We start from the raw sequence: 25788 nt of genomic DNA, 5'->3' as shown, positions 1-25788 counted from the left end.
GGTTTCATGCAACCAGTCAAACCAGTTTCTTATTTTTTCTTCTAGCTCATTCACCAGACATTTCTTGAGAGCTGGTGAGGAGGCAGGTCTTGTGGAAGGCACTGAAGATTTTGTATGGAATGAAATGCTTCTGCTTAGACTGTCTTTGCTGTTTACCTTACGGCCTTGTGGCTCCCATTGCCTCACCGCGGGCTGTGACCAAACCCAAGATGACCTTCTCCACAGGTGCTGGGGAATTGTGGCTATAGATTGCAGGTTGTGCTCCTGTGTGAAGGCTCTGTGGTCGTCTTCCAGAGACCTGCGTCCTGTGCAGGACTCGGTCCAGTGGGAGAACAAAACGAAGAGTCTTAACAAGCTGCAGAGGAGCGCACGTACAACTCTTTCTTCTGCCGTGACACAGATTATTGTGTCTGTATAGCTATGACAGTTTCTTAATCAAAACTAACTATTAAATGATCTTGCAAACATAACCTGGTCAGAAGTATACGTTCTACTTTTTCTCTCCTTGTTTGTTCTTAGTTAAGGTACTTACTGCAATCGTTGAGAACACACTTAGGGAGTCTGATCATCTGGTTTGGATTCTGGTCACAGCTGTGTGACTGCATGTGAAGGACCCCACCTCTGTGCTTCAGTCTCCTCGTCTGTGAAATGGTGAGAATAATGGTTCCTACTTTGAAGAGCTTTGGGAGGATTAACACACAATGCCTGACATTGTATGCATTTGTTAATGTTAGCTAACTAACTTGATTTCAAAAGTATAATTGTGGTAACAGAACAAGAAATACTCAATACTTTTACATTGTTTTACCATTTAAATGGCACCTTAAATGTATCACACTTAATCAAAAGGTAAGTTTGATCACATGAGTTCATTGAACACAATTTTCCAGGAAAAGTTTGTAGTGGCTGTCTGTGGTATATTCTCATCATCTTCTCTTTCAAATCCTATGATATTTTTGAAAATATGTTACAAAAAAAGAGCAACAGGAGTGACTGGAGAAGTGCAGGGAAAAAAGTTAGAAACTAGAAACAATTCAAATGACCGTCAATAATAAAATGGATAAGTAATTGGGGTTCATTCAGACAGTGGAATATTACACGACAATGAAACTGAATAGATTATAGCACACACCACCACGGATGAATTATAAAAACATAACATTGAATGAAAGAAATCAGACACAAAAAATATGTACATGATATAATTCCGTTTATGGAAAGTTCAAAAAGTCAATATTTATGGATGCATAGTGACTCCATAAAAGTGAGGATCATGACTACCATAGAATGGAGGAGTTGGTGACGGGAAGGGACATGTGGGTGTGTAGGTGATGTTTCTGGGATTCTCTCAATATCCTATTTCTTGGTCTGTGTGGTGGTTACTTAAGTATTCGCTCATAACAATTTGTAATACTATGTATTTATATTTTGATCACATTTCTTTCTGTGCATTATAGTTTACAAAAAAGACTTTAAATAATCCCAGATGTAAATTTAGAATTTTTTAATAAACGGAAATGAAAATTTTATGAGGAAAGATACTAGGAATCTAAGCGAGGCATGAGTGGAATAAATCTCTTTGTCATATCTACACGTTACATCCAAATGCCCCAGCCTTAGCATCATTTGCTGTGCATATCCCTCCAACTCCTTTGTTCCCTTCACCAACTCAATTCACAGCATCTCCCAATCATAAAGGGCTGAAGGATAATTATAAATGCAGGCTGCTTTCATTGTACTAAGGATATTCTCAGTGTGCATAAGGGATCTGATTCTTAGATGTAAAAATAAAACCTGGATAGCCAAGATGATGAAACAGACTCTTGAGAGATGCACTTTTTGAAAAGAAAATTGACAAACATGAGTCCTAATTTTGATAATCAGCTCTTCTTCTGCCTCAGACTCTTAAGTTTACTCAGCTTATCTTTTTTCAGAGACGGGAAAAAGCCCTGGATAATACAGGTCAGTACAAGTCCATTCCCAAGTTCCAGGTAACAGCTTTTGCAACAGTATGCTGCTGATCTATTTATAACATTTGGAACAAGAAAAGCTTTTTCTGGCCCATACCCGATGACATTCAAAATACCTGTACTATAATGTTGACCCGCGTCAGAGAAATATCTTAAATGTATACATTTAAAGGAATACAGTTAAACAAAATCTATAAAATAGAGAGGAAAATAGTCTTTTTAAAGACAACAATATGTAGGGCCATTGTTTGCTTGAGGTTGTCCTCTCCTGGAAGCAGAACCTCACATAGGTTGTACCTGGTTCAGATCTCTCTGTCGCAACCCTTGGAAGGGTTTTTGGGCTGGGGCCTTTATGAAGATGACAGATGAGTTGAGAATGACTGGCCCGAATAAAGCTGCTCATGTACAACTCTGTTTTAGTGTGAGCCTTTCAAGAGCCAAAGAAATAGCCCAGTTAAAGTCATTTTATTTTTTATGGGGATGTTGTTGGAGAAGTTGCTCACCACATTACATGAGAAACTCAATTTCAGAACCAAGACCACCTGGAGTCCCTAAATAATTGATTGTTTATCCTATGGACGCCATGACTCAAGTGACTGCCTCTTTCTTTGCATTGGTCATAAGGAATTTCAGCGCAAAATTTGAAGTCTACCATTAGTAAAGGCAGATTTTGGTTTGATTTTACATCTCATGCCCATATTTTGAATTCTCCCTGACTTCTGTATTTGCCCATTTTGGTCCTGTGACTTGTGTTTTCTGGAACGCAACAGAGTGTAAGTAGTTACCCCCCAAACTGAAGGATCATAATTGATTAGGCCTGTAGTTCTAGTACAGACTCCTTCCCAAGCAGCAGACATAAACACCATCTGTTTAGTAGACTCCACCTGGATTTTTGCAGCCATATCCAATCCTCCCAAACTAGGCCTTCTGTATTCTCTACTCTGTTTTGATAAGGGCTACCAATGCACTTGGTTATCCAAGTCAGAATCCTTGGTGTCATACCAGATTCTTCCTTCTCCCTACACAATTTGCTTCCAGTGAAACGGCGATTCACATCACCTTGATGTCTAGCAAGCTCTTGAGTCCATTCCTTTATTTTCCTTTTCGTCACTGGTAACTAATTTCAGGCCCTTCTTCCTCCTCCCCTAAGCACGTGATTATCCTTACTGGCTTCCCTGCTCTAGTCTCACTCCCCTCCCATGATGGCACAGGATCCTACAGAAAGGATCTCTCTAACACTCAAATCTGATAATGTCACTGTCTGGCTCATTTTATTCTCAATGGCTCCCCATTACCTGCAAGACAAAATCAAATTCTTTAGGATGGCTTATAAATGGACTTTTATAACCTAACTTGTAAGCATTCACTTCTCGGTTCCTTGAACTCTCGTAGTGCCCCAAACATGCCAAACTCTCTTATTTTCCATTTTTATGCACATACTATCCCCTCACCTTAAATTCCCTTCCCTCATTGGTGAGCCAAGGATTCTTCTATCTATCCTCAGGCCCCAGCATAAGCCTTGCCTTTGGGAAGCCTTCCCTGACTCCCAGGCAAATGTTGGCACTCCTTCCCTTGTGTTCCTACAGAACCTGACCCATACATCTATTATAGAAATTCCCATGATGTTTTGAAATTACTTCCTTGCTTATCTCTTTCTTAGATAATGACTTCCCTATATGTTCAGGCATGGTGTCTCACTTACCTTTGTATCCCAGAGCCTAGCATGGAACACACTCAGTTAAATAAATGGATTAGTGAATGGCAGATGGAATTGTCACGCTTGATGAGGTCAGATGCTAGGATCAAAGGACTGTACTTTTAAAGGAACAGTCTAGAGCAGGGATCAACAAACTATGGCCACAGGCCAAATCCAGCACACAGCCTGTTTTTATAAACAACATTTTATTGGAAAACAACCATGCCTATTTGCTTACATATTATTTAGGCTGCTTTCATGCTCCAAAAGCAGAGTTGAATAGATTTGACATAGATTGTATGGCCCACAAAGGCTAAAATATTTACTATCTGTCCCTTTACAGAAAACGTTTGCCAACCCTGAAGTAGAGACACACTTATGGGCCAGAGTCGTGGACCTCAGAGTGTGTCCTGCTGTAGTACAATGTTGATCACATCCAATATACAGATTACCTCACTCTTTCCTTTGCCCTTCTCTTGCTTTCCCTGAAAACCAACACATTCCACTTCTGCACTCTGAACCCAGATTAGCCTTCAAACTCTGCAAAACCTACTGGAGCTTACTTATTTGGAAACTTCTGCTTCTCTAACTATGAGTGCAATGACTAATTGTTCTTCACTTTACACTCTTCCTTTCTTTCTTTTAGAAATATACTCCCCTGAGTTGTGGCTGGGCCCAGGACTGCCCACCTAGACACTATATTGCCCAGAACTCCTTTGGGGCTGGGTATGGCCATCTAGCAATGTTCTGGCAAATGGAATGTGAACAGGGTGATGGGTGAAATTCAGAGTTTCTGTTCTTAAAAGAAAAGTCAGTGGTCTCACTTCTTTCCTTCTTCCACTGGGTTGGACTATGAATGGAGAGGGGATGAGCCAGCTTTGATCACAGACAAGGAAATGTCCATGGGCATAACAAGACCAAAGGAACTTGGGCCCCCTTTACAACCTCATAGAGCACCCTTGCCCTCCTGGATGCCTTCAACCCAGACTTTTTTGTGAGAAAAATAAACCTCTCATCTTTTTTATACTACTATTATTTTGGTTACTGTTAAAACAGTCAGTCCAATATCCTAACTATTGCACCCAGCTTCTCTCCATGTCTTATGTTCCCTTTAATACTCAGCTTAGATCTCCGCTTCCAGAATCTGACCTCAGCCCATCTCTATTCACTTTCAACCACTTTCTCCAAACTCTGAGTCTTTTTCTGAAACCTCACCATTTCTTAAAACCTGTATCTTTCCATTCCCTCCCCACTTTTTCCAACTTTGTTCTTTCTTCTTTTCCACAAAAGGAAAAAAAAGAGAAAATTTCCAACCTTTCTGATGCATCCGTTGTTCTCGCTTTTCTGCTTATCTTTCCACGTTGCCCCAACAAGGAACTGATCTGGCAAGGACAGAATACTTCTTAGGGGATGGAAGAAAGGGAGAAGCAGAGTTGAAAAAGATATTTCTCTTCAGGGGTAAAGTGCACAAGGCTATAAATACTCATAGCTATTAATTTTTGGCAGTTTCACAATGGCAGAAGTTAAGAATTTGGAATATGATGAATCTAATAATATAAAAGTGCTATTAGATTACTATGAAGACCACTGAGCATTGAGTAAGTGGTGTGTTAGGGAAAGTATTCAGGATGTAGGAAATAGATTGAATTGGATGGTTTTGACTCAAAGCCAGTAGATCAGTTAGGAGGTAAGGAATCCCCCATCAAGGGTGATGCAGTGGAAATACAAAATAGGGTAGCATATTCACCAGGTATTTAAAGGAGGAAAAGACAATTTGGATGGCAGATGGGATACGGATGCTCTGTGGTTATCTTCCTTTCTAACAAGAATGTTTTCCTCAATATTTGGTCTGCTACAGTACCAAAGGACTTTAGACAGTGTAAGGAATTTAAAGGAAGGAATAGAAATAAGTGAATATATTTCCAGAGCACAGCACAGTAAAGTATATGCAAATGAAATCACAAGTATGCAAATAGGTGAACCTGGATGAAATGCCACTTCTTACATAAAACGGTTAACACATTTTCCAAAGGGCACATCATGTGCATGCTGATGAATCAAATTTTGTTCTAGCACAAATGGCTTCAGGCTTGGGGCATCTCAATGAACAGGTTAAGTTTAGCCTGCTTTTACTTTCTCTGCACAATCCCCTCCAAGTTCTGCATGACATCCAGCCCTCAATGATTATTAAATAAATCTAATGAAATAAAAGCCTTTCCTCATTTAACTAGTATTATGTAAATTACCCCTAGCCTTTCATCTCCCTGAAAGCTTTTCTTCATGATCCTCAGTGGAGTTGAGATCAGATGCTTCACAATTAAAACCCCCCCAAATTTTTATCTCTACTTCTGGAAATAGAGAATCCCACTTACAAATCAAAACAATATGCATTGGTGGATAGAATACTGGCTCTGCATCAGAAGACCTGGGCTCAAGTCTGGTGCCACCATCTGCCAGCCATATGTAATCCAAGTATTACCATGCCCCACACTCCCAGGGCTCCAGAAAAGCCAAAACAATGCAAACTATTCCAATCTTCTCTCAATGCCTTAAGAAAATTCAAATCTTCTTAGGATATTCTTAATGCAAAGTTAAACTTTACAATCCTTTTCAGGCATCTCTCATGATTTAGACTTTATCTGGGAATAGCTAAAAGTCTCTCTGTCTCACTCCCTTCCTCCTGTGCATTCTCACCCACTTGGAGGTCACCTCTTCCACTATAATCCCCTCGTGGCTATTCTAGAGAATCAGCCCATTACCTCCATTCTGCACACCAGCTGGGTGAGGAGGGAGTCTCTTAATCTTTCCACATTGATAATTGTTGAATTTATCTCTAGTCTCCTGAGTCTTCATTTCACTATCTATAAATTAGGGATTCTGCCTGCCTAATCTACTCCATGGGATTGTACCAAAGGTTCCATGTACATTGGATGTAAAAGCATTTTTGAATGTATTCAATCATTGTATAAGTTTAAGCGGAAAGTCATCACTGTTTTTAGGCCTTGCGTTTTTTTTCACTTTCCATGGACTTCTCCCTTCCCGCCATGGTGGGAGGCGGTGATGCTCCAATTTCCCCCTTCATGAGATGTTTGCGGAGTTGGAAGAGTGCTCTTCCTGACCTCTGTGTCTCCCTCAGGCAACATCCCTCCCTTTCCTTCCCTTCAGAGCCAAGCTTTTGGGAAGCGTTGTCCACATTCATTAGCTCTCCTTCCTTGCCATCACTTCATGCCTCCCCACTCCCCTAAACCTACTGCTTCTGCTTAGAACATCAATGGCTGGCAAACCAAACAAACACAAAGTGTGCCAAACCCCCTTCCTCCCTTGGATTCCATTTCTCCTGGCTCTGCTCCTGCCCCTCTATCATATTTTTCTCTCAGTCTCCTCTTCTCTAACATATTTTAAATGTTTGCATGACCCTGGCATGTTCCTAATGATTGCAATAGTTATAGCTCATCCTGAGAACCTACCACACATCATACACTTGATAGTTCCCATCTCACCATCCCATCAACCCCATGAGGTAGCCTTTGTTATCTCCATTTCACAGATGAGGAAACAGAGACTCCAGGAGGATAAGAGTGCTGGCCAGGATCACACAGCCCATAAACTGTGAAGCTGGAATTCAAATCCTGGTCATTCCTCTCCAGAGCCAGGCTCTTCTCTTCAGACTTTCTGAGTTTAAATCTTGATTTTACCATTTACTTACTGAGCTCAAATCCTGGCTTACTTACTCTTTCAAAATGTCCATTTCCTCACCACTGAAATGACGATAATAATAGCATAGAGCTTTTAGAGTTGTAAGAATTTGATTAGATAATAGTTGTAAACTGCTCAGCAGAGTGGCTAGCACATAGTAAGCCTCAGTGACTGTTACTATTGCTTTCCATTATTGTGTTCAGTATGATCATGTCTTTTCCTTCTGTATACCTTCTCCTTGCTTCCTAGGTAGGCTCACCTACACACCTGGCTTCCAGTAGTTTCTACATGTGAGAAAGCCCCTCTCTATAGCCTGCCCAGACTTCTCTGCCAAGTGTTAGCCTATATTTCCAGTCATTGGCTAGATTTCCTCTCCGATACCCCTTGTACACTTCACATGTGACAAACTCATAGCAAAATTCATCCTCTTCCTCCTCTTTTCCTTCTCCAAACCTACTTCTCTGAATCCCCCAGGTTGGTGACTGACAGTGCCACATGAGTCATAAACTTGGGCTTGGTCCTTGACTCCTCTATGTCCTCTTCCAGCACATTACATCAGTCAATCTTACCTCCTACACATCTCGCTGATCCATCCAGCCCTCCCTGGATGTTCACGTCACTGAAGATTCTGCCTTTACTTAAAAACTTGATAATTTGTCCATCGTGGAAGTTTTACACTAATTTTGATTTTTTTAATATTGCATGCAAATATTATTTATCTTGATTACTGGGAGTTTTGGTGCTCCCTTAAATTCTGCATCCGAGATGAGTGCCTCACTTGTCTTACTCTGTTGCCAATTCTTCTCCTAATGCAGTTTCCTATTGTTTCCTCCCAGAATGATATTTCTAAAGCATAAGTCTACTCATGGCACACTCTTGCTGAAATGCCTGCAGTGGCTCCCTGAGCCTTGCAATTTCATGCCAACTCCACCCTTCCCTAATGGACTCTATGATCTAGCAACTGGAATCCATTTCCTTTCCCTGAAGGTGGCACCACTTGCACATTTCTGTGCTTTGAAAATGTGACAAGGGATCTTTTTGGCTACGCCTCAGTTAACTTGGGATGGTTAGGAACTGGTTTTACTTGCAAATAGCTGAATGTTTGTGCTTTCAGTGATAAAACTTAAATTTCAACTATATTTTATTAAAATCCTTCTAAAATTTATTATAGACTTCTCCACAGTCTTCCATATAATACAGTCATAATTTAAAATGTTCTCAAAGACTCAGCCTCATCATTCTAAGCATCAGTTATGGTACTTTGCTATAATCCGATGATGCCAACCTCAGGAGCTATTGTAAGTCAGCTTGCCCCTAAACTCAATGCTCATATATAATTCATTCTTTTCCTTATTTTCTTACATTCTTCATCTTGGAGTGTCTTCTTGCTCCTTCCGATCTCTTTTCTCTGTTGTCACTGGTTCTGCTCCTTATGATTCGGCTCTGATTACTTGGCCTCATTCCATTTCTCTTGTCCATGTGGCTCCCACCTTAACCTTGCTCTCTGTCATTCACTCCACTGACTCTACTTCCCCAGTTCTTCTTGGGATTGGTGTTCACGGAGCTTGACAAGCACAACATTTGTCAGCCTACGACTATACTCTTTTCTACTGCTCTGCTTACTGACTCATCCCTTTATTATTCAATCTTTATATCTTTTTTCTTCCCATCTCATTTTATTCCTGAGTTTGCCATTGTTCTGATTGGTTGAGATTGAGAGATGCTGGACATATCTCTAATTGTGACAGTGTAATCCATGGGATAACTCTTAAGTTATCTTTGCTGTGGCATTTCTCCACGTGGGGGATTGTGGGCAGGAATTAAGAAAGAATTCTGACCTCAAGCTTCTGAAGGACTTGACACCCCTTGTCCTTGGCCTTTATCTTCACGTTCATCAGAGAATTCCAATCCGGAGCTTTTTAGTCGGGTAGGATGAAGAGACGTGGAAAGTTACATGTCCGGCTGAAGTGTCTGTGATTCCCGAAGGGAATGTTGAGTCAACAGATCTCATCCATGTTTGAGCAAAGTCACTCTAAGTTCTTTTGGCTTCTTGTTAAAATGGGAGAAGGTAGGGACTTACTCAGACTGCCAGGTGTTCACTGAAATCTATCTTTGGGTGCATTAAGGGGCTCCATTAGGTGACAAGTTAATTTTTATTGTTACGAGTTTACTTGTAAACATAAAATGATAAAATACAGAAAATATCTAGATGTTCTAATAAACAAACACTGAAAATCCAGAAGGCTCCTCAACAATCAGTCCTGAGACCGAAACTGGTTAGAACAAGATTTTTCAATAGATCCTCTTCTAGCGACTGAGATAGTTAAGAAAAATAGGCACTGAGACCAGCCCGGTGCATAGTGGTTAAATTCACGTGCTCCGCTTTGGTGGCCTGGGGTTCACCAGTTCAGATCTTCAGCGCGGACCTATCACTGCTCATCAAATCATGCTGAGGCAGCATGCCACACAGAACTAGAAGGACCTACAACTAGGATATACAAATATGTATTGGGGCTTTGGGGAGGAAAAAAAAGAGGAAGTTTGACAATAGATTTTAGCTGAGGGCCAATCTCCTCACCAAAAAGCATACCTTAAAAAAAAGAGAGAAAAGAAAAATAGGCATGGACTAGAAGCTGGAAGTTTCTGTCTACTCATTTTTCTGGTCATTACTCAAAAGAAAGAGAGAGAGAGAAAAAAAAAAAAGGAAGGAGGGAAGGAGGGAAGGGAGGGAAGGAGGGAAGGGAGGGAGGAAGGGAGGGAGGAAAGAAGGAAAGGAGGGAGGGAGGGAGGGAGGGAGGTAGAGAGAGGTGGAGGGAAGGAGCCAACAAAGAAGGTACAGTCCTTTTTGGATATTGAGCACAGATAAGTCCTTTTTGTTTCCACAATTCTCCTCACCTCTGTTTTCTGTGTCCTTGGAAGGAAATGCGGCATAATGAAAACCCATGGGCTTAGGAGCCAGATAGATTCAGGTGTGATCTTAGCCCCACCATCTATTCTCTGAGTGGCCTTAGGCGTGTCAGCTTAATGCCATGAGCCCCACAAAAGATGACTAAAGTGCACTTCATAGGGTACCTTTGAGGACTGAATGAGAGAACAGGCGCAGGACCTTTAGTTCTGTGCCTGGCACATAGTGGGAACTCAGTGAACACACGTTCCCTTCACATCTCCCTTCTTTTTACTTTCATATCCTTTGTGTCAGGGGCAAGAGCCTGATTTTAGGGTCTTTACCCCCATCTTGCTCTCAAGAATGGAACTAAGGAAACATTGCTTCACCATGTGAAAATAATGGCCCAGTGAAAGGAGCAAATACAAAGAGCCCAATTTTAGGGGACGACTCTTTGACCCAGATTCTTAGAGTGACTTCTTTTGAAAACTCCATTTGTTAATACCTTCTTTCTCCTCCTGTTAGTTTCAGAAGGACGTAGGACTGGAAAGATTCGGGGGAACAGTGAGGAATTCAGATAGGGTAGGCTGGAGGGCACCCATGGGGCACAAAGAGAGGTCAAACTCAGATGGCAGATGGAGGCCCTTTTGAGGAGGGCATGAAACACTAAGTGGCGGACAGAGTTTTTTATCATTTGGTAAATGAGGAGGCACCCACGTGTGTGAGGGGGAGATGGTGAGCTGTATTGCAGGACTATTTCTTTCATTCTGCTGGGTCTGTAATGGGGACCTTTTGCCAACCCTGTCCTAAGTGTTTCTGAAAGTTAGGAGGAGGAAAAAACCAACAGGACTTGGTGACTGGTTGGATGCAAAGGAGCAAATACATCAAGGGCAGTTTACATGTAAAAACAAAAAGTCCTTTGAAACTTTCTGGGGCTCCTGGTCACCCTCTACAAGCCAGCAGTGGACTCGGCTTTGTGAAGAGCTCCGCTTTCTCCTTCTCGGCAGGCAGTCTGGGATCCAGCATGTTAAGGAAAGCGCGTGTGCCTCAAAGTAGTATGTCATTCCTTACTCTAGTCTCAGATAAGGGTCTAGATCCTGAGACTTCCCTCCTATGGAGGGAAAAACCCATTTCTCCACCCGTGTGTCTGCTTTACTCTCACACTACTACCACACTCACAGCACTTCTGACATCAGATGTGTGGGGGTTTTCCCCCACACCAAGCAATTCTGTGACACCAGCTGGGTGTTGTACAATTGAGTGTCCTCAATTCTGAAACTATCTACCTGGAGATAGGGTCAGATCCCACAGGTTAGGGGCTCAGTCCCATAACCTGTACTCTCCCCTACACGACTTCAGATGCCAATTAAAAGTCCATGTTGTTACCTGTGCTTTTGACTGATCAGCTATAAATCGAAGGTTCCAACGACCCCCTCCTTGGGTTCAATTAATTTGCTAGAGTGGTTCACAGAACTTAGGAAAACAGGTTACCCACTGTTTACCAGTTTATTATAACAGGATATGATAAAGGATAGAGACGAACATCCAGATGGAAGACATGCAGTAGGGCAAGGGATGTGGGAGGGGGTGCGGAGCTCCATGCCCTGTCCAGACACGCCACCCTCCCAGCACCTACATGTGTTCACCAACCTGGAAGCTCTCTGAACCCCATACTTTAGGGATTTTTATGGAGGTTTCATCACATAGCCATGATTGACCACTAGCTCCATTTCCAGCCGTCCTTCCTTCTCAAGAGAATGAGGAAATGGGTTGAAAATTCTAATCTTCTAATCATGTCTTGGTCTTTCTGGTGACTAGCCCACCTCTAGGAGCCACTCAGGAGCCCACCCAGACTCGCCTCACTAGAACAAAAGACATCCTGCCACCCAGCAATTTACAAGGGTTTCTGGAGCTCTGTGTCAGGAACAAATAGAGGGCAAAGACCAAAAATTAGAACAAAAGATGTTCCCAGTGCTCTTATCACTTAGGAAATTACGATGGTTTTAGAAGCTCTATGCCAGAAATGGGTCCCAGAGACCAATACATATATTTCAATGTTCTCTCACCTCCTTTTATAATTGTTTGAGGGCCAAACTGGAAGGAAGCAGCAGGAGGGTTTGCGGGAAACCTGCAGTTAAGCCCTCTTTCAAGAAACCACACAGCGTGGTTCAGTGCTCTGAACATGCCCTGCCCTGCTCTTCTTCTAAGATGGGGCAGCCAGGCAATGACCAATGGTCTAATCCCTTGTCCCATGGACAGGATGGAGGGGTCTCAGCAGCCCAGTGTGGCGGCTTCCTCAGCAAAGGCTGATTCAACAGCACTGTTCTCTCTGACAGTGAGCCCACTTCCGTAAGGCAGCCCCACAAGAGTTTTATTAGCCTTCTTGGAATTTCTTCCAACACTTTGATGTCCTTGAAATTAAACAGCTGAAAACTGCACACAGTGCAGCATGCCACGCAAAACACATTTAGAAATTTGTAGTTCAGAGGAACTTGGGCAAAGCCAAATCTCAGTTCGATTCTATTTGTGTTTCTCTCTTGAGGTTTGTCCTGGGCAATGTTACTATACAAGTAACTGCTGATCATCATCATCATCAGTTAGCTTTAAGAATAGCTATAAGATTAGCTTAGCATTTTTGAGAAAAATTTTTGCCACCTAAAATAAATTGTGAAAACAACTCAGCTTATTAAAAAGTGCAAGCATAGTCAATAGTACAAGCCATTTATTTGCTCAACGTGAATTTTTTTCAATTCATTGTTTTGATCCAGGATGCTTTTTTGAGTGTCCACTGATTCTGCAGGACATACTTGACAAGCAGGCCACGTGGTCCCTCCCCTGGACTGCCGCAACAGCCCTCTACGCGCTGTGCTATGCCGTGGTCACTACCCAGTGTGCTCTCCAGTAGCAGCTGGAAAATTGGACAGGGTGGCCTAGTCTTTGAGAGGTGGACAAGTGAATTGTTTTAATTCAGTCAGTCAATGAGATTTAAGTCCCTACTGGGTGCAGATTGCTCTGTAGTAGGAAAAAGCTCTGGAATTTCTTGTCTCAGCTCTGCCACAACTTTGGAGGGTAGCCATAGATATTTATGAGATAAACCAAAGTGAAATCACTCAAATTGGGACATAAAATATTCTGCTTGACAGTGTCAAAGCCAGTCCCTTGAGCGGGATTCATATCTACTGTAGTCCTGAATTTAAATTTTTAAATAGCTTTCTTTAAAATATTTCAAAAGGATATCTAAAGAACAGGCATGAATTACTGACTGAAATTTGTAATGCATTTATGGATAAATTGACATATGTACTCACACGTATATATGTTTTCATAATCACACTCATATCTGCCCCGCTCCCACCGATGGTCAAATATTTTGGGGGAGAACATCTGGCAGCCTTCCTCTAGTCTTCTTTTTCTCCACAAAGCTCTCCTCACACCTTTGTTCCAGCTCTGATTAACTTTTCAAAGTTACCAATCAATGCATGCTCTCTTTCCATCCCACAATTGGCTCAAATTGCTTCCACTACCTCGAAGGTGCTGCCCTGCTTGGATTCGCAAGCTGGCTAACTACACCACCTCTTGAGAGCTCTAGTGACGTCTTCCAGGAAGCCTTCTTTCTCTCTCTCTCTCACACACATACACACACACATTAATCTGCTACTTGACTAGTACCTCATGCACAAACACCTGCATACTTGACTAGTACCTCATGCTTACTTCTCCTATGGCATTAATACCCCATATTAAATGATCCGGTCACTTATCTGACTGCCATCCACCCCTCCTTGGACTATCAGCTCCACCAAGACAGAGCTGGTGTCTTTGTCATTGTGTTCTCCCATTCTTCACACCATGCCTGGAGAATAGGTAAATAAATCTTGAGTGAGTGAGTGAGTAAGTGAATGAATGAATGGAATGAATGAGTGAATCAGTTCTTGCCCTGACCATTTGGTGAATAGATGGCTCATACACCAACCTCCCATCCCACTCCCACCCTGAAGTCTGGAACTGAAGGCTGGTGGGTAGAGGATTTGGTCTCCACGTTCCCTAGCAATATGCAGCTACCTGACTCAATCATCCACACTCCATCTGGATGAGAAAAAACACCCAAGCGGGTAGTTTTTCTTTTCCTGGAGATTTTTGTCACAGTTTGTGGCTCATTTTATCAAGTCTAGACACATTTTTTTTCGTGCGCTGTGGAATCTCAGTCCTGGTAACACAAACCTCTTTAATCATTAGTCTTTCTGGTAGAATTTGATAGGGGTCATATAAAATCCATCTTCTCATCTGCTAATGGCAATTTATGGACACTTACGATGAGCAATATACATTGCAAAAGACCAGAAAACTCACCCTCTGGTTATGATTCAGCACTCTAACGTGATAGCCTGGAAACTAGACTGATAGTTTAATCAGTGGTATGTGATCCTTATTTGTGGTTGGCTGCCTCATCAATTTTCATTTGGGAGTTGAAATGGACTCTGAGGCAGATATGGCATTAATTACGGGGGAAATTGGTTGCAATATGCCTCGAGGTAAAACACTTCTGATGGGAATCTGAGATTGAAAGAAAGCCAAATTATAAAAGGATGATTTACTGGAAAAGGCAAATGTATGCATTACTGTCACTGCTTAGCAAAGAAAAAGGAGCTGATAAACCCGAAAGATTGTGGAGTGACTGAAAAGTGAAAAAAATCCCTGGGTCTAACTCACTCAAAAAAGATTTATTCTTATGCTGAATGCATTAGATTTCCCCAGATACATGCGACATTTTCCAAGAGTGCACTTCAATTAAAAGGCAAGCAAGCATTAATAACAGTTGGCAGGGTCCCTATTTTCTTCTAGACGGAAATATATTTTACTAAGAACTGAATAGGAAGCGTCTAAGGATAACAAAGTTAAAATTCATTTTACCAGTTTTGGTATCTGCTGTTGTATCAATTTTCTTGTTATAATATCAAATTTTTTTTCCTGAAGATTTCAAACATCTTCTTAGACAATACCTCCTTTATCCTGTCACTGAATATTGATGAGGTAAAATACAGAGGCAAAGCCATAGTTGAATGACTATCCCCAATTTAATATGAGAAAACTAAGACAGAGGGAGCTTAAGTTAATGCATTTTTTAAACCAACATATTCTTTTCTACTGAATATGTAACAGAGTGAGTTATTAAGAAAAATACTGAGCGTTAATACCCTTTCCCTGATCGCACTCAGAAAAAGGAGATCAGCCTTGTATTTTTAAGACTTGGGATGTGTTTCTCTGTTTCCAGAGGTGAGCAGAAGTGAGGAGCCTGCGTGTTGCAGGCAGAGAGCAGCACGATATAGTTCGGAGCAGTCACTGAAGCCAGGCCATCTGTATCCAAATTCTGCCTGTGCTATTTACTAGTCAAGTGACTTGAGCCTTGGTCTCTGACTGGGACACCAGAGAAGTGTTTGCTGTTATCTTGAGAATTAAATTGGGTCCCTTCTATAAGAGAGAGGAGTTGCAGAAACTATTTGAATTGGGCAAAGCAGAAGCTTTGTACCCTAGAGAAGGTTAAGAGTCCTGAGACCAAGTATAGGGATAGGGTTTTACACGTTTCTACTTCTGGGGGACACCAGGGAGTGCCCGAATACCAGAACCAGGCACTCTGTACCTTGGTCAGGAGACCAGGGGCCAAGAATTCGACAGGCAAGTCTGAGGACATGGTGGGTGCCTCCAAGTCTGCCTGAAGCCCAGTGCCCAACAACATATTTGTAGCTAAAGGTATTTGCATTGTGTACTGCTTTTCTTCATGTAGTACCTGGAAAATAGGTAAATAAATGTTGAGTGATGGCAGCCACTGGGGACCAAGGATCTGGCATTTTCCCTGTGTTTATGTTTTTAAGTACCCCGTAAGTGTGAAGTTCCTGAGAAGACAGAAGAGGAATCACAAAAATGACTGAGGATGAATTTCCCGCCAATCAGGTAGGTGGACATTCAGAGCAGATTAAATTTGATTGAGAACAAAAAGGTAATGTGCCTCATATCTCACTCTACAGTTGTAGACTAAAATCAATACCTGCTTTATAAGTTATGAACACTTTTGGCAGCAAAGCCCTACTGTGGTGACTTAAAATATGGTGTTTATTCACTCAAGCAACAGAAAAATCTGGAGATAGACCATCTATCAGGGGCCAGGCTTTTTCTTTCTTTCTGTCCTGCCATCCTTAGCATATGGCTTTTGCCTAATCGTTTGCAAGATGGCTGCCACTCTTATAAGCCTTATGTTGGCATCCCACGTAGGAAGAAGGAAGTATCTAAATCAGGAAAGCAAACGCTAGCCAGAAACTGTCACTTTATATTTCACTGGCCAATAGTACTGTGCCACATGCTCATCCCTTTGATGTGTGATGATAAAGCTAAAATCTATAGCTGGGCGTATTGCCATGCTGAACTAAATGCATTTCTATTGACAGAGAGTAGAATGGTGGTTACCAGCGGCTGGAGAAATGTTGGTCAAAGGGTACAAACTTACAGTTAGAAGATGAGGAAGTTCTGGGGACCTAATGCACAGCATTGTGCTTATAGTTAGCAATACTGTATTATATACTTGTAAGTTACTAAGAGACAAGATCTTGATTGCTCTTACCACAAAAAAGAAATGATAATTATGTGACATAATGGAGGTGCTACCTAACACTACAGTGGTAATCATATTGCAATATATAAATGTATCAAATCAACACGTTGTACCCCTTAAACTTACACAGTGTTACATATCAATTATATCTCAATAAAAAAATAAATAAATCAGTTTTTATTAATAAGATAGAGAGAGGAGAATGGATATACAGAAGGAAAGCAGCTAATAGTGTCTGCCACACACGTTTTTCCCAAGTTACCTTATTTATATAAGAAAACTTGTATCTCATTTAAAGCAAACCACATATCTGAAAAGCGTGACAGTTTCCCTTAAAAATAAAGGGGCAGTTCTACTTGTTTACAAAACTTTCTTAAATTGTTTTTAAAAGTCATTTGACTTATATGATAGTTTTTAAAATGCAAAAGGTCTTTGATTTCAAGGAATCAGAGATAATTTAAGCTAACTCTTTCATTATATAGTAGAGAAACAGACCGATTCTAAGTGCTGTGTAATTTTCTCAAGTTTATACAACTAGTTAGTGACAGAGAAGAAATAAAAAGTCTTGCAATCATGGACGCCAAATTTTTAAGATTATCTTTACATTTCCAACTTTCAGTCTTTCAGTGGTTAGTTAAATAGAACACTGTGTGTTTATTTTTAATACATTTGTAAGGACTATTACAAAAATAAATATATAAATCAAAAATTATTTATCAGAGCACTCATACATAATTTTCATTTGGAAAATCTACCAGAGTAATAAAAAGGGGAGTCTCTTACAAGGTGAGAATCCTAGCACTGCTACTTACTAACTACACGGTCCATAGGCAAGTCACTCACCTCTCCAAGCTTCAATTTTCACAGTCATAAAGGGAGACAAAACCTTTGCATAAGGTATTTTTGAGGGGGTTAAATGAGGCAGTACACATAAAGCAATTAGTGCTGCGGCCACCATTTAATAAGTGCTCCAGCTTACTAAATAATCATTCTAACTATGGTTGTCATTATCATTGCTGTCATCATCATTATCATATTGCTGGAAAAGAACCCAGGCCAGTGTTCTTCATATTTCATCAAGAAATAAAGAGCTGGAACCATAAAAGCTGACTCACAAAGGAGAAAAGGATTCTGAGAAGAAAGGCACTACAAAACAACTCCCTCTGTGTAGTAAGAGAGAAGCCAGGACAGAAAGCCTGGTAGCCTACAGTGCCACTGAGGCTGAGAGTTCTCCCAGTAAGTCTAGAGCAGAGAGCTAGCATCAAACTCCACATCTCTGGGGGCCTGGTGAGAGCTAAGGAACTAACCAGAAAATCGAGGACTTGCTTCTCTTTCATACCAGGGTCTAAGTCTGAGATTTCATGGTCCCCTGAGGGAGCTTAGCTGATGGAGGCCTGTGAATCCTTTTGCAGAAAGTTATTGCCTACTTGCTCATAAATTTATATCCTTCCAACCTCAGTAGAACTGGAAGGAAATTTGTAAGTGGGCCAAATGGCTCCTGATGTTTATGATTGTGATCAAAGTTGGCCTGGCAGTAAAGAGGCTTCCTCTCTAAGCTTCAGCAGTGGGTTAATGGTTTTGTCCAGTTTGTTCACTGATGGTGCACAGGAATAGCACTGCTGTGCATTTCTCTACCTTCCTACTAGTCATCAGCTCAAGAAAGAAGCTCACAACCTGACTCAACCGTCGAGGGAATAATAATTAGATATATATATCACACTATATATAATATAATTATATATTATGTAACATATATAATATATACCAATACAAAATAAATATATAATTATGTGTAAATATATATTTATAAGTATATATATTTACACATAATTATATATAGTCACATACATTAATATACATAAATTTATATATTTATATATAATTATATATAGTATATGTACACACATACATATATATGTGTGTTACACACACACACTTAAGGGAATCAGTAGCCAGACAGAAGCAGACAAAGTAGACTAGCAATATCAGATGACCACCAATATTGAGAGAACTGGTAGAAAATATAGAAAATATTTTTAACAAACAAATGAGAAGAAGAACTTCTTTGCTAATGGTAGAGTGGGTCATTAGAACCAACCCTCCTACTGAGGACAATTAGAAAAGCTGGAAACATATAACAAATATATGCTTGAAGTATTCAGTGGATTAACAAAGCAATGAGGAATTAAAGAGCAAGATCTGGAGAAAACAGGATACCCTGCTAACTGAGAAAGCAGAAGGATCTATTTTCCTTCTAGGGGTGTCTGCTATTATTAAAAGATGCAGCTGAGGGCTAACCCCACAGCTGGGTGGTTAAGTTCACGTGCTCCAGTTCGGTGGCCCAGGGTTTCACTGGTTCAGAACCCTGGCACAGACATGGCACCGCTCATCCAGCCATGCTAAGGCAGCGACCCATGTAGTATAACTAGAAGGACAACCAGAAGGACTTACAACTCGAATATACAACTACGTACTGGGGGGCTTTGGGGATAAGCCAAAAAAAAAAGATTGGCAATTGATGAGCAGAGCAGAGCTTCTGACAGCCTTGTGGAGTAGAGAAACAATTATTGGAATTCAAGGATTACCGAAGGAGGAGGACTTGTATACTCACAAAAGGAATATATCCTACCAGTAAAAATGACCTATGAATAAATTGGACTGCACAGGGACTAAAGCCCAGCACTGAGTCATCACAATCTCTGAAATTGAATCAAGATAGTCTGGGATGGCTAAAGCCCCCAGTGTCTTCCCAGAAACAAACGCAGACCTCTCTGGAGGAAGATAAAATTATTCTAGGCCTCAAATTATTTCTATAATTTTTCATAAGTAAAGATTAGTGCTAAATCAAAAATAACCAGACACACACAAAGACAAGATGATGGGAACACAATTAAAGGGAAATAATATATAAATAAGCAGCACAATATGGAATAATGTAATGGAGTATCAGACAGATACTTTAAAATAATTTAACATGTTCAAGAAGATAAAAGATGAGATTGAGAATTTCAGCAGAGAACTGAAATCTGAAAAAAAAGAATGCTAGATGTGAAAAAATACAATAACTGAAATTAACAATGTATAGATTTAACAGAAGATTGGACACAGTTTAAGAAAGAATTAATGAATTGAGGTATAAGTCAAGGGAAACAAAAGAAAAACCCTTGGAGACAAATTAACTTTGAATGTATATAGGTAGGCGATGCCCCAGGGTTCCTCAAACTAGAGCTCTTTGGATTTTCACAGACTAAGACCCACTAATTTTGAGGAAACTAGCCACTATGATCAAGAATAAGCAAAGCCAATAAGCTCTGTTAGATTCATATCTGTGTCAAATAATAGAATAATCAAATGAAGAATATAAAATATGTGTTTAAAATATCTAAGGAGATAAAATGAAATAAAAAACATGAGCTAGGAATTACATACCATCATAGAAAAAAAAGATTTGAAAACTAGCCAAGTATAGCTTCTCCTTCCCCCCCAAAAAACTATAATGATTAAAATTTAAAAAGCCAATAGACATCCTAGAGAGCAGATTTGATACAGCTGATTAGAGGTAAGTAGGGTACTTGAAGATAGAACTGAAGAAACTGTTCAGAATATAGCACAATAAGAAAAAGATAGAAATAGGAAAGAGAGAAGAGTATCAGAGACATGGAGGGTAGATTGAAAAGTGTCTACAAAAGATCTAGTTGGCATTCTAAAGAAATAAAAAGAATCTGAAAGAGGTAATCGTTGAAGAAATAATTGATGAGAACTTTCTAGAATTAATGAAAGAGACGAATCCTCAGGTTCAGGAAATACAACTAATCTTACACAGTAAAGAAAGAAATCTACACTTAGCAGAGTAAAACTGCAGATTATCAAAGACAAATGGAAAATTTAAAAAAGCAGTCAAGGAGAAGAGACAAATCATTTACATAGGAGCAACAATTAATCTGACAGCCCACTTCTCAACACCAAGAATGGAAACCAGAAGACAATAAGGTAATATCATCAAAGTACTAAAAAAATTTGTCAGCCTAATTTATAGTACCTAGCTAAGCAAACATTAAAAGCAATCAAACTAATCATTTCCAGGCCCCACAAAAAATTGAGAGAGAGAGAGAGAGAGAATTTACGACTAACAAACCCTCAACAAAGGACATTCTGAAGATTACACTTAGGAAGAAGGAATGTGACCCCAGATGAAAAGTCTACTACACGAAAGAAACGTTGGCAAAAAATTGGTAAGCATATGACTGAATCTAAACAATGATTAACTATGCAAAATAATAAGAAAATGGCTAATATAAGAGATTAAAAATTGAAATTCAATGTTGGACAACAGTAACATTTAAGTAGAGGAACATCAGCTTGTCTATCCCTGACGATTTTCTATTATTATTTCATTGAGATTACAGTCAAATACTAACAAGTACTAACATTATCATATAGCAGTTTTCTATCTATGAATGTTGTCTATCTTTTCACTTGTTCAAGACATCATGTTTATGTCCTTCAGGGGTCTTATGAAGTTTTCTTTGTATAGACATTGCACATTTCTTTTTGAGTTCACTCTAGGAAATGTATCTTGCTATTGCAATTTTAAATGGAGTCTTCCATTATTGTCTAATTGATTGTTATCCATAAGTATAAGAGTTAAATCGTCATGTATATAATTTTGTAGCAGTCGTCTTCCTGAATTATCTTCTCATTTATAGTAGTTTTAAAATTTATCTTTGGTTTCACAGATTTAAAACTCACATTATAAGCAAAGATTTTCCCTCATCTTTTCCCATGTGTATTTTTCTTGCTAATTTGCATCAGATAGTACCTCAGTCTAAACAATGTTAAATAATAGTGGTGTTAGTGGACACTCTCTTCTTATTTCTGACTTTAATGGAAATGTTTCTAGAGTTTGCCCACTAAGAATAGTGCTCTCCTGTTGATTGAGATGGGGATTTTTTTTATCATGTTAAAGAAGGATCTAAATATTCTTAACTGAATTTTTAAATCAAGAATGGATGTCAAACTTTATCAAATGCCTTTTTAGTATCTATAAAAATTGTCACAGTATTTTCCCAATGCACGTCCATTAATATGATGAAATACATCATGATGTATGTTTTTACATCAAACCAGCTACAAATCACTTAAATACATTTCACATGGTCATGGGGTTTTATCTTCTAAGGTGCTACTGAATTCTGTTTATTTTTTTCATTTAGGATAATTGTCTTACTATTGAAATGAAAATCTCTGACTTTATTTTTGTGCAGTCTTTTTCAGTATTTGACAACAATGCTATGTTCACCTAGTAAGAAAAAGATCTTTGGAAGAATTTATTTTTCTATGCCCTGTAAAAGTGGAAACTGCATAGGAATTATCTGCAATAGGAGCTAATAGCTTTCTCTGGGAAGGAAAACTTTCCTATCCCTACTTCTATTTCCTGCCTCCAGCTTCAGCCCTGATGGAGGCAGTCAGCTAAGTGGGATGTGCAAAGATAAAGCACTAAGTGGAAAATGTGGAAGTTGATATCTCCCCACTCTCCTATGCGTAGCTTCCTACCTCGAAGCAGCAGTATCAAGCTGGGGGAGGGGAGATTCTCAAACTTTAAATGAAATTCAGAGTTTTTATTGTTAAACTGGGTTGCTCCTTTAAATTGCTCAACTGAGACTATTCTTGTGCCTTGAAGCAATTGAAGACTTTTGATAATCTAAGAGTTCCTGGAAAATCTGCAGGACTTAAAGAAGCTCCCTGAGTTAGTTTGAAAGGGCCACAGGAGGAAACATGAAGTTATTTTATGATTGCATTCTGTTGAGTTTGTCTTTTGCTATGCGGCAGTTGCACCTGCCCAGGACACTATGAGGAATGATGAATAAAAAACGTCCAGGCTGTGGAAAGGAGTAGAATTATGAAAAATATTTTGGCTTCCTCAGAGTGACTATCCAACATAGAGCTGTTTCCTCCACTTCCATTTCAATTTTAAACTCTACCTAGAAGAGACTCCAGGAAAGATTTTGCCAATAGTACATCATCTCTCTCAAAACGGATAACCACCCCTGCTTCCAGAAAGGAATGGCTGGTGAAGAGAACATATTGGTCAAAGTGGTGTCACCATATCCTCTAGGAGTGAAGACATCCTTCCCGGAGTAGCTTGATGTGAAACAATTTGACTCCTTCTGTTGCTCTCTGATATTTATAATTCAGCTACACCTCCTGAGGAGTCACCACAACCACAAAGCAATAATTCTCTGATCACTGCAATTACTAAGGAAGAGACTCTTGATAAATCAATATCTACAAGTATTCAGGAAAGTGAGCTTTGCAGTAGTATATCTCAAGCTTAACGATTACGTTAACTAAATCATCTGCAAGAGTTGGCATGGCTGTTGGGCGAGTACTCTTATTCTTTCTCTTTTGCAGCCTTTCAAAAATTTTCTTCTTTCTTTATTTATTCCCTTGAGTGCTTTATTTGTTCCCTCGCTTGCTCATTCCCCATTCCCGTTGCCCTTCCTCCTTCAATGAGCAACAATTCATTCAGAGTGTATCCATTCGTTTTTATGTGTTCTAGCAAAGCATGTGCTATTTTACGTGGATATATTTTAAATTTCCATAAACGGTATTATGCTATAGAGCTCATTCTACAGTTTTTTTGCTTTTCCTTTTGCACGAGGCACTGTGTTATCAGCCAGTCTGTTGCTTCTAGCGGCTGCATAGTAATCCAGAGTGTGTATCCATCACTTCCACAGTGATGAACAACCAGATTTCCTCCAAATTCTCGTCAAAAACCTGTGATAAAAATCTACATAGGGGCCGGCCCCGTGGCCGAGTGGTTAGGTTCGCGCACTCTGCTGCAGGCGGCCCCAGTGTTTCGTTGGTTCGAATCCTGGGCACGGACATGGCACCACTCATCCAGCCATGCTGAGGCAGCATCCCACATGTCACAACTAGAAGGACCCACAACTAAGAATATACAACTATGTACTGGGGGGCCTTGGGGAGAAAAAAGGAAAAAAAATAAAATCTGTTTAAAAAAAATTGTTAAAAAAAAAAAATCTACATATACCACCTACAAACTCATGTGATGCATTCTTTGGGATATTCACCCAGCAGAGGAATTACTGGGTCTTAGATCCATATGTCTACATCTACATCCGTAATCTGACTTGCTCTTGAGAACAGCTGCCCCAGTTGCTCTCCCACAAACAGTCTGCCAGCATTTCTAATCTCCACGTTGCATTAGCTACTATACAGTTTTTCGGCTGATGTAAAAAGCAATAACTTATTGTTATTTTAATTTGCATTTCTCTCATTACTAATAAGTTTGAGCATCTCTCTTCATATGCTTAATAGATTTTAGGTAAAAAGCCAGTTCAAAATCTTTTGCCCGTTTTTCTATTGGAGTTACTGCCTTCTTTCTTGTTGATTTGTAGAGTTTCTTATATATTCTGGATATTGATCTCTTATTGCTTTAGACATTGCCAGAATTTTATGTCTGTCATTTGTCTGTCTCCTTTATGGGACTGAAAGCCTTAATTTTGATGTAATCGAATTCATCATTCTTTTTGCTTGGCTCGTTGTTTTGTTTTTGTTGTTTTGTTTAAGAAAGGGTCCCTGCCTCCATAACGTAAATATATTTTTCAATATTATCTTGAATTAACTTAGTAGTTTTACTTCTTACCTTTAAGATTATAATCCATCTAGAGCATATTTTTGTGCGTGATATTTGGTAGTTTTATTTTCTGTCTAGACAGAGGCCACTTTTGCAACACCTTCTACTAAACAGCAAATCTTTTCCTTATTGATTGATGTGCTACCTTAATTATAGATTAAGTTCTCATATTTGCATGGGTCTTTCTCTGAGCTCTCTATTCCATTCCATTGATCTATTTGTTCGTTCCTGCACAAATGCTATACTGATTTTGTATTTTATTGTAAACTCTTGTGTACCAGGACTCCCTCTTTGTTCTTCTTTCCAAAATTGACTTGGCTATTCATAGACCCTATATATTTCAAAGTAAGATCGTTGAGTTCCTCAAAGTGTCTAACTGGGATTTTGCTTTTGTTTTGTTTCTCTGTATGATGAAAATGATACGAAATGAGGCAGATATAGGTAGGGTAGGGAGAAAAAGAAAAGCAAAAATGTTCAGGCAAACACTTCATTTATTTATCAGATTAATTCATTTACTATGGTGAGTAATAGAGCTATGAGAAGCCCTCCACGTGCATCGGGGTCCTGCCCACATATTTTCTGTGGGACGTCAAGCCCTCCCCCACCTCAAGCTTTCTTTTGACTCTCTTCAGCAGTTTAGGTCCCACATTCTCAGGTAGTATTGCTATGAAAGTTCCACTAACTGAGGCACATCCAGGTAAATGTCTGCACGATTTGGGCCTGGCTCACATTCAGCTGTGAGGTTTGTCAAGTTCGCCTTTAAGACCATTGGTCTCACCGTCCCCTTCTGCGTGTCTCAGCCCTGGATCTCCCTTCAGGCATCTGTGCTTTCAGTCTTCCCCTCTCCTATTCCCTGTTAATTTGCTCCCAGGAGAGGACCTAGTAAGTAAGCCATGTGTTTAACTGCAGAATAAAAGTCTTTGTCATGGTAAAGGGTTTCAGGCATCTGTAAGTAGGTTAAAAAGTTATTTTGAGAGGCAGGAGTTTTAGCTCCCATCCTTGCAATCCTAACATGTGGGTGATTGATTATCTATCTGTTCTCTGTCTGAGGCCTGCCCTGTATGAAACCTGTGAATCTAGAGCTGCTCTGTCCAATACAATAAGCTCCAGCCACGTGTGCCTATCAAGCATGTGAAGTGTGGTTGGTGTCAATTACAGGGAGTGCTGTAAATATGAAACACAGAATGGATGTCAAAGACCTAGTTCAAAAATAAGAATGCAAAATATCTCATTAATGCTTTTTGTAATGATTACATGCAATTATAATATGTGTGATGC

General features: G+C 39.9%; 1 long non-coding RNA gene across 1 annotated transcript; it reads left to right on the top strand.

Moving 5' to 3' along the window:
- Positions 1 to 25788, top strand: LOC139076459 (uncharacterized). The gene is made up of 5 exons (XR_011528088.1): positions 1 to 651; positions 1935 to 1962; positions 16117 to 16195; positions 20934 to 21082; positions 22115 to 25788. It is a non-coding gene; the product is annotated as an uncharacterized lncRNA (long non-coding RNA).

Source organism: Equus przewalskii, chromosome 16, assembly GCF_037783145.1.
Source record: "Equus przewalskii isolate Varuska chromosome 16, EquPr2, whole genome shotgun sequence".
NCBI lineage: Eukaryota > Metazoa > Chordata > Mammalia > Perissodactyla > Equidae > Equus > Equus przewalskii.
This window is presented reverse-complemented; position numbering and strand designations above follow the sequence as displayed.